Below are 14,018 nucleotides of genomic sequence, written 5' to 3'. Positions count from 1 at the left end.
CTCCACCTTCTCGTTCTTCTCAGAAAAGATCGACAAGTCCTGCACCCCCTTTCCACTCTGTTTCAGACTGCACAATGGACTAAATTCTTCACTTTACGACCGACTTCCTCTACTGCCTATCTTTCCAACCACAGTATTGGCAAGGCACTCCTACGCCATGTTGGTAAAGATATTTCTTTTCATGCTCTTAAGAGTGGTACACGCATCATCACTGTACAGAATGCTACCCAAGCTCATGATCTTTTTCTTTCCCATATCGATACTGTTCCTGACACTATTGAAAAACATCATTCCCTCAATTCTTGTAGTGGTACCATCATTCTGCCCCATACCATAGTTCAACGAAATTTCCAGACATGTGGCAATAACATTCTTGAACAGCTGGAACTCCAAGATCTCCCAATCCTCAAGGTAGACACTTATGTTCTTCCTGCATGCGGGCGGAGACGATACCCTAGCAATGTGGCTCGTTTAACTTTTGACAGCCGTGAACTCCCATCCTCAGTTTGTGTAGCAGGACATCGGTTACAAGTTTGAAAGGTGATCCCTACACCGCAACAGTGTAGAAATTGCTGGCGATTTGGCCATCCAGCAAAATATTGCAGATCTATAGCCGAGTGCCCAGTCTGTGGTGCCGATGACCATTCTAATATGTCTTGCAATCGACCTCCCTCTCGCCTTAATTGTCATGAGGCTCACCCTTCGTACTGTCGCCATTGCCAAGTCTACTTAAATGAGCGGGAAATCCGTTACCTCAAAGAGGCAGAAGGTCTCCCTTATGTCATGGCAGTTTCTCATCTCTGCCTCCAAGGGAGACTACCTCGTGTTTCTTATTCCCGCGTTTCAAAACGTCCCCCCACTTCTGGGGTCCCATCTTCTGCAGCCTCCTCTGTGGTTACCTCTCCAACAGTCACTACTGTATCTAATTCTTTTGTTGTCCAAGGCTCAGACGTCTCTACTTCAACGACTCGGTCTGTTCTCGCTTCGTGTTCTCCCTCACAAGCTTCAGTATCGACGAGATCTCGTACGACGACACCTCCCAATCGTCCCTCTACTTCTCAGAAGTCAAAAAGAGGTCCTTTAACCCCTCCTTCCCTTCATCCACCTCCTCATTTTACCTTCCCTGTCTCTGTACCTGGTTCTTCCCCTCTCACTGGCTCTGTTACAAGTATAGAGGTTCACCCTCCTCCTCGTACTGTACCTTCCTCCCCTGTTCCCTCCCAAGTTTCTTCCCAAGTTTCTTCCTCTTCTGCCACCTCCCAGGTTTCTGCCTCTTCTGTCCCCTTCCACGCTTCTTCTCCAGTTCCCTCCCCCCTTTCGCCCTTCCCCCTACCTTGGTACAGTCCATTACAGTTCCAGTCTTTACTCATCCTCCCTCTACCATCTCCAATATTGTCTCCCATACGACGTCTCTGAATTCCGAAACACTTGAAGCAATCTCTGAATAAATTGCAGAGACCAAACCATCAATGGACACTGATCCACCCTCTGTTCCTTCTCTCTCCTCTCCTCCATCTGCGCAACTCCTTTCTTCAGAGTGCACCGTTCCTTCGCTGCTTGAACGTTTTCTGCTGCCTCCGCATGTGGACTTCTTTATCCCCTCTAGTCCATAGGAACCCCTACCTGCATATTTCAGGTATCTTTATCATTGCCAATCATGGCCTATTTACAGTGGAATATACGCGGCCTCAGGGAAAATCGGGGTGAGCTTCAGATGTTACTCTCCCAGTTTTCCCATGTTGGTGTTTGCTTACAGGAACCAAAATTACTCTGCTGTTATCTCTCCCATCTCAGGCTATAATTTATTGTATTCTTCAGATCCTTTTCCTGATGGGACCTTTAATGAAAGTGCCCTTCTCCTACGCGCTGATATTCCGTACCATCAGCTATTTGTTTGTACTTCGCTGCATTGCACAGTAGCCCGTATCCACTTGCATAGGTGGTATAAGCTCTGTTCTTTATATCTCTCTCCTTCTCGGGCATTATCTATTCCGGATATTGCCTTTCTTGTTTCGTCATTACCGCCACCGCTTCTGTTACTTGGAGATTTTAATACCCATCATTTCCTCTGGAGGGGTCTCACTGATTCCCGTGGCATTCAGTTAGAGGGTTTTTTTTGCTACCAACCCCCTCCATGTTTTAAATACAGGTACTCGCACCCATTTTGATCCTCGGACTCACTCTCTTGCATTGATCTCTCAGTCTGCTCTTCCTCCGATGCATTAGACTTCACCTGGTCTGTTCTCCCGGATTTACATGACAGCCATCATTTCCCAATCATTCTTACTTTCCCTTCATATTCACCACCTCTTCGTATCCCACGCTGGCAATTTGATCAAGCAAATTGGAACCTTTACTCACATCTAACTGTTTTTAGTGAGGTTCCTTCTTCATCCTCCATTGATGAGCTTTTACACCTCTTTTCGTCCTCTGTTTTAACCGCAGCTTCTCATTCTATACTTCAAACTTCGGGCAGGCATTCTCAGAAATGCGTGCCTTGGTGGTCTCCTGCTTGCACTCGTGCATTACATTTGATACGCGCTGCATGGGGCAGGTACCAGTACAATAGAACCACGGAGAGACTTCTTGATTTTAAGCAGAAGCGTGCGATCGCTCGCCATGTCATCCGTGAAGCTAAACGCACTTGCTGGAGAGATTGTCTCCACCATCACCTATGCTTCCTCTATTAGTGCAGTCTGGAAAAAAGTACGAAAACTGAGTGGTAAATATTCTCCTGACCCGGCTCCTGTTCTGCGGGTTGCCGGTGTTGATATAGCAAACCCACTAGATGATGCCAATGAAATTTGCAATCATCTGGTCTGTATTTCTCAGGGGCTCCATCTATGCCCCTCGTTTCTTTCCTCAAAGTCTGCCAGAGAGTTAGCACCCTTGGACTTTCCTTCTCTCAGAGAAGAACAGTATAATGTGCCTTTTACACTTCAAGAACTTGAGGCAACACTCTCAGCTTGCCGATCATCGGCAGCTGGGCCCGACGACATTCATATTCGTATGCTACAACATTTACATCAGTCAGCCCTTGCAGTCCTATTACGCCTTTTCAATCTTATTTGGTCACAAGGAGTTCTTCCACAGCCGTGGAAATCTGCCATTGTTCTCCCTATCCACAAACCAGGCACTACGGGACATGAAACCTCCCACTATCGTCCCATTGCTCTTACCAATGCAGTTTGCAAAGTAATGGAACGCCTGGTAAATAGACGTTTAGTGTGGTATTTAGAGAGAGACAACAGTCTCTCCACTCGTCAATATGGCTTTCGTAAGGGACATTCTACCATAGACCCCTTACTACGCTTGGATACGTATGTTCGTAATGCTTTTGCGAATAACCACTCGGTTATTGCCATATTTTTTGACCTTGAGAAGGCACATGACACAACTTGGAGGTATAATATTTTGGCCCAAGCCCACTCCTTAGGCCTCCGAGGCAATCTACCATCCTTCCTTAAGAACTTTTTAACTGACAGGCATTTACGTGTTCGGGTTAATAATGTGCTCTCCCAGGACTTTATCCAAGCTGAAGGTGTCCCCCAGGGATGTGTTCTGAGCACAACACTTTTTCTCCTTGCTATAAATGATTTGGCCTCTAATCTTCCATCAAATATTTTGGTCATTGATGACTTTGCTATTGCCTGTGCAGGCGCTGACTGTCACCTCATTACAGTTTCTCTCCAGCATGCGGTCGACCGTGTTTCCAATTGGGTCACCACACATGGGTTTAAATTTTCCAGCACCAAAACTCGCCAAATTACTTTCACTAGATGCTCTGTCATCTCCGATCATCCTTTGTACCTCTATGGCTCCCGTATCCCTGAACGTGATAGTCAGGTTTCCGGGCCTCCTCTTTGACCGTAGGTTATCCTGGAAACCTCACATTACCTCTCTGAAGGCAACTTGTCACAGCCAGCTGAACCTTCTTAAAACTCTTGCTCATCTTTCATGTGAAGCTGATCGTCGCACTTTCCTTCGCCTACATTCCACCCTCATTTTATCGAAACTTGATTATGGTGACCAGATCTATTCAGCGGCCTCTCCTGCTACTCTCTCTAGCCTTAACCCCATTCATCACCAAGGATTACGTTTATGCCTTGGTGCTTTTTGCTCTTCCCGTGTTGAGAGCCTCTATGCAGAGCGAACGTTCCATCCTTATCTGATCGCCGTGATGCCCATTGCCTTCTCTACTATGTACGCTCTCATGATCTCCGCAATCCGTCCATTTATAGAATGGTCACTGATATTAGTAGACATTATTTGTTCGCTGCCCCTGTTTACTCCGTCCATTCTCTCTTCGCCTACATTCGCTCTTGTCTTCTCTTCAATTACCACCTTTCTATGTTAATGTAGCATCTCACTTTTCCCTACCCCCCTGGGAAGTTCCAGCTGTTCGAGTCTGTTCTTTTTCTCCCTTGCTAGAAAGCCCAACTGCCTACAGTCGCTTCCCGCTCTCTTTTTCTTAACCACTTCCACTCTCATTCTCATGCCATTGCAGTGTACACAGATGGCTCTAAGTCTTCTGAGGGCATAGGATTCGCAGCAGTGTTTCCGGACAGCGTCGTACGAGGGCATTCACTATCCATTCTTGCAGCACTTATCCTTATTGCATCTATGCCTGTGTCATCATTTGTGGTTGTCTCAGACTCCCTTAGTGCTTTACAGCTATACAGAAATTTGATACTCCTCACCCCTTAGTCCTCCGCATCCAACTTTGGGTACTCCGCATCTTTACCAAGCATAAAGATATTGTTTTTTGTTGGGTTCCTGGTCATGTTGACGTACAGGGCAATGAACAGGCAGACACTGCTGCGCGGTCAGCAGTACATGACCTACCAGTTTCATATAGAGGTATTCCATTTAAGGACTATTTTGCTGGAATAGCTACCCACCTTCACACCTGTTGGCAACAACCTTGGTCTACTATGCTCTGTAACAAACTTCAATCTATTAAACCGAGTATAGGTTACTGGCCGTCTTCTTGTCACCAGTGTTGAGGTTGGGAGACTACTCTCTCCCATCTTTGCATTGGCCATACTCGTCTTACTCATGGATATCTCATGGAGAGGCGCCCTGCTCCTCTTTGTGAGAATTGTCAGGTTCCATTATCAGTCAGCCACATTCTGTTGGACTGCCCACTTTATCAACGAGCACGCAGAATTTACCTCCGTCGTCGTCTTCGCTCCGCTGCTCTCTCTTTACCTTCCCTTCTCGCTGATGGACCCACCTTTCATCCGGACTCTCTCATTGACTTTTTGACAACAGACTGACTGACTTCACAAACTCTGATGCCTTCAGCCCTTTCTACCTCAATCTCTTGCTACCCTCTACCCCCGCACTATCCCCTGCCCCGCTGTTTTCTGTAACCTACTGATCATTCCTCCCCCCTTCTGCCGCCCAATACCCTCGCTTCCTTCCCTACCCTGCAGCGCTGTATAGCCGTTGTGGCTTAGCGCTTCTTTTTGATTATAATAATTTTCATGGAGGGAGAGAATTGACTTGAGAAGTGATCCCCAGACGCCTGTGACCACAGGCATTCATGGAGGAGAAGTCATCGGTTTAGGAGAAATATTCTTAACTGGTGAAGAGAGGCTGGGCATATTCAGCACTTTTATCTCTGACATAGTTTAATTTTGATTTCTATGATGGAAACTGATAATTTCCAGTCATAAATCAATATTTTAGTTTGAAAGTGAGTTTTAGGAGGACAATAAGATAAAAATATTATGGAATTCTTTATAATAATGAGTTTTTTTGGTCGGTTTTCTTCACCTTTCCATTTATACTGAGCTATGATCCTTAGGCTCAGCTCTTAACATATAATTACTTTATTTAAATTGTCATATTTACCTCTGAACTATATAGTCGGTTTATGCTGTTGCAATTTAACCCATTTATTTTTTATTACCTATTGTTACCCGATGTGTTGATAACATGAATGCAAAGTTTCCACTCATGTTAGCTAAAGTGTCTGACCTTGTAGTGATCATAATAACTTTTTTCTGTGACCTGTCCCTCTTAGTGTGTCAAAATTCGCTTGAAATTTTCCACTGTTTATCCACTTGTAAGATTCTCTCTCCAGATGAATATTATATTATTTCCTAAATCAAAGTCCTTTCAAATTACATAGCTTAGATTTTTTAATTATTTTTTCATGCCTTAAGAGTAAATTATTTTGAACTGGACAAATTCAATAATGAAAACTATTTCACTGAGCTATTGTTTGACCATCGTGAAGAACTATTGTTGAGACGACACAAAATGATCATCAATTTGGAACTAATGATACATAGCAATTATTTCTTTTTTTTTTTTTAGGGGGGGTCCATTAGGGGAACCTGAATACTTAAGCTTTAAGTTATCTGTGGCCTGGAGGCTAAAGTTCTCGCTTCACACATGGAGGGCCCGGATTCGATTCCCGGTGGGGTGGAAACATTTCTACGTGTTTCCTTACACCTGTTGTCATGTCCACCTAGCGCAAATAGGTACCTGGGTGTTAGTCGACTGGTGTGGGTCGCATCCTAAGGGACAAGATTGAGAACCCCAATGGAAATAACAGTCCTCGATGACGCACAAACTTTCTTGGGTTAGTCTGGGTGGCTAACCCTGCTGGGTTAAAAATCTCGGGCTGACAGTTCTTAGGTTTTTATAAAATTATTTTGACATGGTTTTAGTTATTTATTGGTTAAAGCTTTAATAAAGAAGCCCATTACATCATCCGGGAAAGAATCGTAATGTAATTGTACAATATAGATGGATAATAATGACATTGGTTTAAGAAAACACACGAGCAAATGTTTCTGTCCTGAGACCGAAGTGTTCAAGGTCCCGGGACCGAAACGATTTTTTTAATATATCCTAGTGTTTGCTCACGTGACGTTTTAAACCAATTTGTAGTTATCAGTGACCAAGGTTCATAAAATATCAGACATAACTGAAGTGTGCTGATAACTGAAAGTTGGGAATCTCCAAGATATCTTCTCAAAAGTCTATCAGCACTTAGTACATGTCTTAACTTGCAACTTAACCTTTGTCATTACCTAGGACTTACCTTCACGTATAATCTTTTTAATTATTTCTTCTCTGGCAGCATATTTCATTTTTTATTTTCTCACCAAAACTTCCAGTAACCTGAAAAGTGTAAATTATTACGAAAACTTACAAAGAGAAGGAAAGCAGCGCAGCGGGTTTGTTGGTAATGATTTTATTTCTGACTGAGGAAGATCAGCAGTTTGAGGTGGCCATCGTAGGTAACAACACAGCGGAAGCTGTCACTGTCAGTTCCAGTCACTGGAACTGACAGTGACACTCGACACGCGACACTCGACACGCAACACTCGACACGCAACACTCGACACGCAACACTCGACACGCAACACTCGACACGCAACACTCGACACGCAACACTCGACACGCAACACTCGACACGCAACACTCGACACGCAACACTCGACACGCAACACTCGACACGCAACACTCGACACGCAACACTCGACACGCAACACTCGACACGCAACACTCGACACGCAACACTCGACACGCAACACTCGACACGCAACACTCGACACGCAACACTCGACACGCAACACTCGACACGCAACACTCGACACGCAACACTCGACACGCAACGCTCGACACGCAACGCTCGACACGCAACGCTCGACACGCGACGCTCGACACGCGACGCTCGACACGCGACGCTCGACACGCGACGCTCGACACGCGACGCTCGACACGCGACGCTCGACACGCGACGCTCGACACGCGACGCTCGACACGCGACGCTCGACACGCGACGCTCGACACGCGACGCTCGACACGCGACGCTCGACACGCGACGCTCGACACGCGACGCTCGACACGCGACGCTCGACACGCGACGCTCGACACTCGACACGCGACACTCGACACGCGACACTCGACACGCGACACTCGACACGCGACACCAGAGCTAAGGGGAATGTCCTACGAAGAAGGTTAACGGAAATCGGCCTGACTACACTAGAGGACAGGAGAGTTAGGGGAGACATGATAACGACATACAACGTTCTGCGAGGAGTTGACAAGGTGAACAGAGACGAGATGTTCGAGTGATTGGACACAGAAACAAGGGATCACAACTGGAAGTTTGACTCAAATGAGTCAAAGGGATGTTAGAAAGTATTTCTTTAGTCATAGAGTTTTCAGGGAGTGGAATAAGATTAATAAGCTTTCTAAGGTTGTTTTTGAAAAAAATTATTAATTTTTACATTAAGATAAATGAAAAAAATATATATCTTTAAATGTATAAGAGAAAATTATAGGAAGGATCCTCTTTAAGGGTGGCTCCTTGTAGCCGTAAAGAGGCTGTTGGTCTTAGGAATTGGCTCTTTTAGTCTTCCTCAAACCAAACCTAATTACCTCCCAGTCCCCCCTTTCCCTATCCCATCCTCCCTTCTGGCATTACGGTTTCTAGGTAAGGGGAAGTGTGCCGGGGTGTATCCCACTCCGTGGGATACACCCCGGCACACTTCCCCTTGCTAACTTCCTGGATTTCCAGGAGGTGGGGCGGGGTGTCCTGCAGATGACGGGTGTATATCCGCAGGCTGCCTGTCGGTTCTGGGAGGTGACAGCTGCGGGAAGTACGTTTTATGGTGGGTATCTGACTGCCCTCTCTCTTGTCCGCCGAGGTGGCTCGGTAGATGTAAGGTTGCTATCCTGGAGCGCTGGTTTACCTGCGTGAAGGATAGGGTATAGCACAGGTTCCACGCTGCATCTACGCTGCTTGTGGTGTCGAGGTCCTCTTGGATAAGGGGAGGAAATTCCGGTCCTTTCATGCCTTCTGTAACTTTCCCTCCGCTGTCCCTCTTAATATATTTTTCTTTCTTTTTTTCTTAAAATAATAGTGAAGAAGTACCACAATCGTGGAGTCTTTGTTCTGTGACCCCCACTCCTCCTCCCAAGCCCCTTTTCATTATCGCATCTTGTTCTGACTTGACTTAGTTATTGGACCATTCTCCAGACTTTTCCCATACCCTTGTACCTTCTGCTGGTGATGCTTCGTCACCTGCTCCAGGTGCGGAGGTTCCACCCGTTTCTTCTAATGCCTCTTCCCCTTGCACGTTTTTAACTACGAATTTGGCTTGCCCAAATACAATGCGACGGTTTTCAGATCACCCGCCTGCCACAGGTCGGGCCAGCCCGCGGTCCTACACCTAAGCATTCTAGACAGTTTCCTTTGATTTCTGCTCATTCCACCCAGAAACGATCTACATGATATCCACTTCCTTTACATACCATGTTTACAAGTACACGGAGGACCAAATTCTTTTCCTTGTAACCGACGTCTCCTACTGATTATCTTTCAGACCACAGTGTCACTAAAGCTCTATTATGACATGTTGGTCAAAATGTATCCTTTTACGCTCTTCAGAGCGGAGTGTGCATTGTTACAGTTCAGAACGCAGACCAAGCTCATGATCTTTCCCATTTAACTTCTACTGATAAAATTCAAAAGCCTGATACTCTGTGACTATATTTTAGAGCAATTAGCCCTCTAGGACCTTCTGATTCTCAGAGTGGATATGTATGTCCTGCCCTCTCGCAGGCAGAGGTGCTTTCCCAGTAGCATCGTCTGCTTAACCAGAACATCGCCTAGGGATCCGTAAAGTGGTCCCTACATCCCCAACAGTGTCAAAATTGTTGGTGCATTGGACATTCAGCTAAATACTGCTGGTCTGTGGTGGAGTGCCTGGTCTACGGTGCCGCGAATCATGCCAATACATCTTGCAGTCTTCCACCCTCTTGTCTTAATTGCAGTGAAACTCTCCCTTCTTTTTCCTGCTGAGTCAGGTCTATCTTAATGAATGTGAAATTCATTGTCTTAAGGAGAATGAGGGCCTTAATTGTGCTATGGATGTCTCTCGGCTCTGCTTTCAGGGGAATCATCTTTGTGTTACTTATTCTCATGTAGCTAGGAGACCTCCACCCTTGGCAGTCATTCCTGCCTACCAGCTCCTCCAGTGCCATGTCTTCCAGAGTCACCCCCATCTATAATTCTTTCGCGGTTTAGCCCTCTGAACCCCCCCTCCCCCCACCTTACCTCTTCCTACATCAATTTCTTCATCTTCCTGCCTGCTAGTTTCTCAGTCTGCGAGGCCATACACGCCTGCACCTTCTTCCCGCCCATCACCTGCAGAGTTGAACCTGTCTCCTGAGCCAAGTCTCTTTACATTCCTCCGGTGCTTAAAATTTTTCAACAGTTCTCCTTTTCGGCCTCAGTGCCTAGTTCTCACCACTTTTCTAACTCTCACACGAAGGTGGAGGTTCACCCCTCCCTGTTTACCCCAGACTTTCTCCAGCCTCCTTCATCTCCCATTCCCCCCGTAGGTTTCTTTTGTCCCCACCGGTGCATCTCCAAGTTCATACTTCCTAATCTTCACTTGCTCTCCCTCAGCTGTCTCTGAAGTCATGGTATCGGCATCTTCTTTGTCCACTGAAACACTTTAAGCTATTTCTGACTAAACTGGGGAGACGAAACACTTGGTCACCGTTATGCCCCATAATGTGTCTTCTTATTTTTCACAACCTAGCAGCAATCTTTTCCTTTACAGTATTCTGATGCCTCCCTGATTACTCGCTTTCAGTTGCCTCCACACATTGACTTCACTGACTCTACTAGCCTGTAGATTTTATCGCTTCTCATTGTTGGAGTACCTAACTTTGTGAATGATTTATTTACAAAGGAATATTCGTGGCCTCAGGGGTAATCGAGGAGAGCTACTGGTATTGCTCTCCCAGTTTTCCCTAGTGTGTGTTTGGTAACAAGAGCCTGAAGTTCGTTCAGCTGTTATCTGTCCCATTTCGGGCTGTGCGCTGTTGCATTCTTCTGATCGCTTTCCTGATGAAAATTATAATGAGAGTGCCCTTCTTGTGCGTGTTCGTGTACCGTTTCAGCTGGTCTTTGCTCGTTCTTTGCTGCATTATACTACAGCCAATATTTATTTGAATAGTTTGCTCTCTACATCTGTCCCCTTCCCATGCATTCTGAATCCCAGATGTTGCATTCTTAATCTCTTCTCTGCTGCCGCCCGTCTTGCTGGGTGACTTAACGCTCATCATCATCTTTGTGGAGGGTCTCACTGTGACTCGTGGTGATCAGTTGGAGACTTATCACTTCTCATCCTCTTCACGTTTGAAACACGGGTGCTGCCACCCATTTTGACTATCATACTCATTCTCTTGCATTGATCTTTCTATCTGCTTCTCATCAATAGCATTGGATTATGCATTGTCTATTCTCCAGAATAGTGATCATTTTCCTATTCTTCTTTCTTCTACTATGTATTCCCCACCTCCTCAAAGCTCCCGCTGGCAATTTGGACGAGCGAATTTGGATTTATATCACTTTTTCTGAGGATCCTTCTTCCCCCTCAACTGAAGAGCTAGTGCACCAGTTTTCGATCTTAGTTTTGACTGCAGTGTCAAGTTCTATTCCTCAAACCTTAGGCAGGCATTCTTAGACATGCATGCCTTAGTGGTGTCCTGTGTGCGCCTGTGCAGTGCACTTGAAACGTGCTGCGCGACGCCGTTATTGACATAATTGGACCACAGATCGTCTTCTGGATTTTAAGCTGGCGAGGGCAGTCACTCACTGCATCATACGCGATGCTAAACGCACTTGTTGGCAAGACTACGTTTCTACTGTTACCTCAACTTTCCCTATGTGTGCGGTTTGGAAGATGGTATGGGAGATGTGTGGCAAGTACACTCCTGATTCAGCTCCCGTTTTGCGGGTTGCTGGTGTTCGTGTTACGGAACCTCTTGAAGTTGCCATGGAAATCGGGAACTATCTTGTCCGTGTCTCCCTAGAGCATCACCTCTGACTCACTCTACTAAGTCTGTGAGGTTTGTCGGGTCCCTATTTTGGTTAATCACTTTCTTATGAATGGTCCGGTTTATCAGCGAGATCGCAGGATTTACATCCACCAACGTCGCCGCCCTACCAATCTTACCTTATCTTACCTTCTTGTAGACGACTCTGCCTTTGACTTACGATCAATTTTTTTGAGTTTTTGTCAGCAAGTGCTTTACTATGCGAACTTTGACAGCCCTTTCCTCCTCTCACCTCTGATCCCCTCTCCACCTAGCTGATTATAGCCCTAGCAATGTTTTCTGCCCTGCATTGCTGCACGATCCTTGTAGGTTTAGCGCTTTATTTGATTATAATAATTAGAAAGGACTTTATTTTAAATGAGCTCTTGCTAATTGACCAATTTTACCTATTTCGGTACGACATGCATGTACAGTATGTGTGTGTCTCGCAGAATAGGTAAAAGTGCGATTTTGCCCTAAATAGCAAGGCTCTTCTTGCCGAATAAGGCAAGCGAAAATTTGTGCATGCAATAATTTCTCAAAAATCATTCTGAACTTAACGAAAAAACTATATTTCATTGTGTTTAATAAATTATTGTAAACTTATCTAAAATATATTTAGCTGGATTAGGCTAAATTTAATTATTATTATTATTATTAAAGATTCGCCGGTATTCTCCCGGCCCGGGCCTTTTCCAAGTGGTGGCCCGGCCTTGGCTCCCTCTTTAGGGAGTGTCTGAGACCTAAGTCTCCCATGGGAGGAGGCACAAGTACCTCCTCATCTTTGGGACCAACTGTCCCCAGGCCTAGCCACAAGCTAGGCCTCTCTGGTCTGCCATCCCCGCCCCAAGGGGGCAAGTGGGAATGACAGTCTTATGAGCTAAAGGCTCGGGCTCAGGCACCTACCCTACCCTAGAAGGGTTAGGCATGGTGTCGATGCTAAATTTAATTGCGCTTGTTATAATAAGGTTACGCAATTTTTTACGGTACTTTTAGTACAAAATTTTTATATTAACATAAATGAAAAAAAAAAATAAACGAATATGAGAAAATTTTAGTTAGGTTCGGAAGATTTTTGCGAAATTATTGCATATTAAAATTTTCACTTGCCTTATTCGGGAAGAAGTGTGTTGCTATTTAAGCCAAAATAGCAAGTTTTACCTATTCGGCACGACATTATATATGTTTATATTTAACTAAATTTAATGAACATTTGTCACTGTTCAATAATATCGTACGTGGAAAAAGAAACTCAGCTAAAGCGGATCCCAGTAGGAGGCTGAAATATACAAATCAACTAATATTCTGAGTTTCTCTCTGTTTGGGTTATAAATGAGCGTATATATATATATATATATATATATATATATATATATATATATATATATATATATATATATATATATATATATATATATATGTGTGTGTGTGATTGTGTGCTTGATTGTGTGTGATTGTGTGTGTGTGTGTGATTTTGTGCGTGTGAGATTGTGTGTGTGATTGTGTGTGTATGTGTTTGAATGTTTTAGGAAACAATTGAATTACAGAATATTGAGGTATTATCTGGTTTACTACAAACGAAGTTATCTTAGTGATGGCTTAATTGCTGTTGTCAAGCGTTGCTCATTTGCTGTAACAAAATACATGAAGGCACAACGATTATAGACGGAACTTAATCCTTTAAGCTGGACGGTAATGAATATACAGCCAGAATTTACGTGTTTTAGATTATACATAAACTGAATATAACATCAGAACACAGCCTGAAGCAGGAGACGTGTTGAGCGTGAGGGGTGGGAATTAGATAACTGAGTTAAGTGCTTGTTAGGTAAATACTGGAGGAGGGCGTGTCAAAGTTCACAAATATTGAGATAAGCGAGTTTAAACGTGTTAGCATAGAGAAATATAATTTCTTAATAGAATTAGGCCTTTCAAGTTTAGCGTTTATTATAGACTTAATGGAAATTGAATATTAACTCTAAAGTTTGTGAAGACTTTCAACAAAGAAACTTTAATTAATCAGACGTTTTACCCACTGAATATTAACAAGTTGATAAATAGCATTGTTAGTGAAATGTGAGAGTAATATAATTTTTTCAAGTGTCCTTCAATCGCCATCACGGGTTTAGCGCTCCCTATGATTATATTAATAAAGT

At 44.4% G+C, this 14,018-nt stretch overlaps 1 protein-coding gene across 2 annotated transcripts in view; it reads left to right on the top strand.

Annotated features, from left to right (window-relative positions):
- The window catches only part of LOC128689970 (polyadenylation and cleavage factor homolog 11-like), a 68,873-nt gene that overhangs the window by 54,261 nt on the left and 594 nt on the right, over positions 1-14,018 (top strand). The gene's annotated exons all lie outside the window — the stretch shown is intronic.

This window comes from Cherax quadricarinatus, chromosome 25 (genome assembly GCF_038502225.1).
Source record: "Cherax quadricarinatus isolate ZL_2023a chromosome 25, ASM3850222v1, whole genome shotgun sequence".
Taxonomy (NCBI): Eukaryota; Metazoa; Arthropoda; class Malacostraca; order Decapoda; family Parastacidae; genus Cherax; species Cherax quadricarinatus.
Note: the sequence above shows the minus strand (reverse complement) of the source record. Positions and strands in the feature narration are given on the sequence as shown.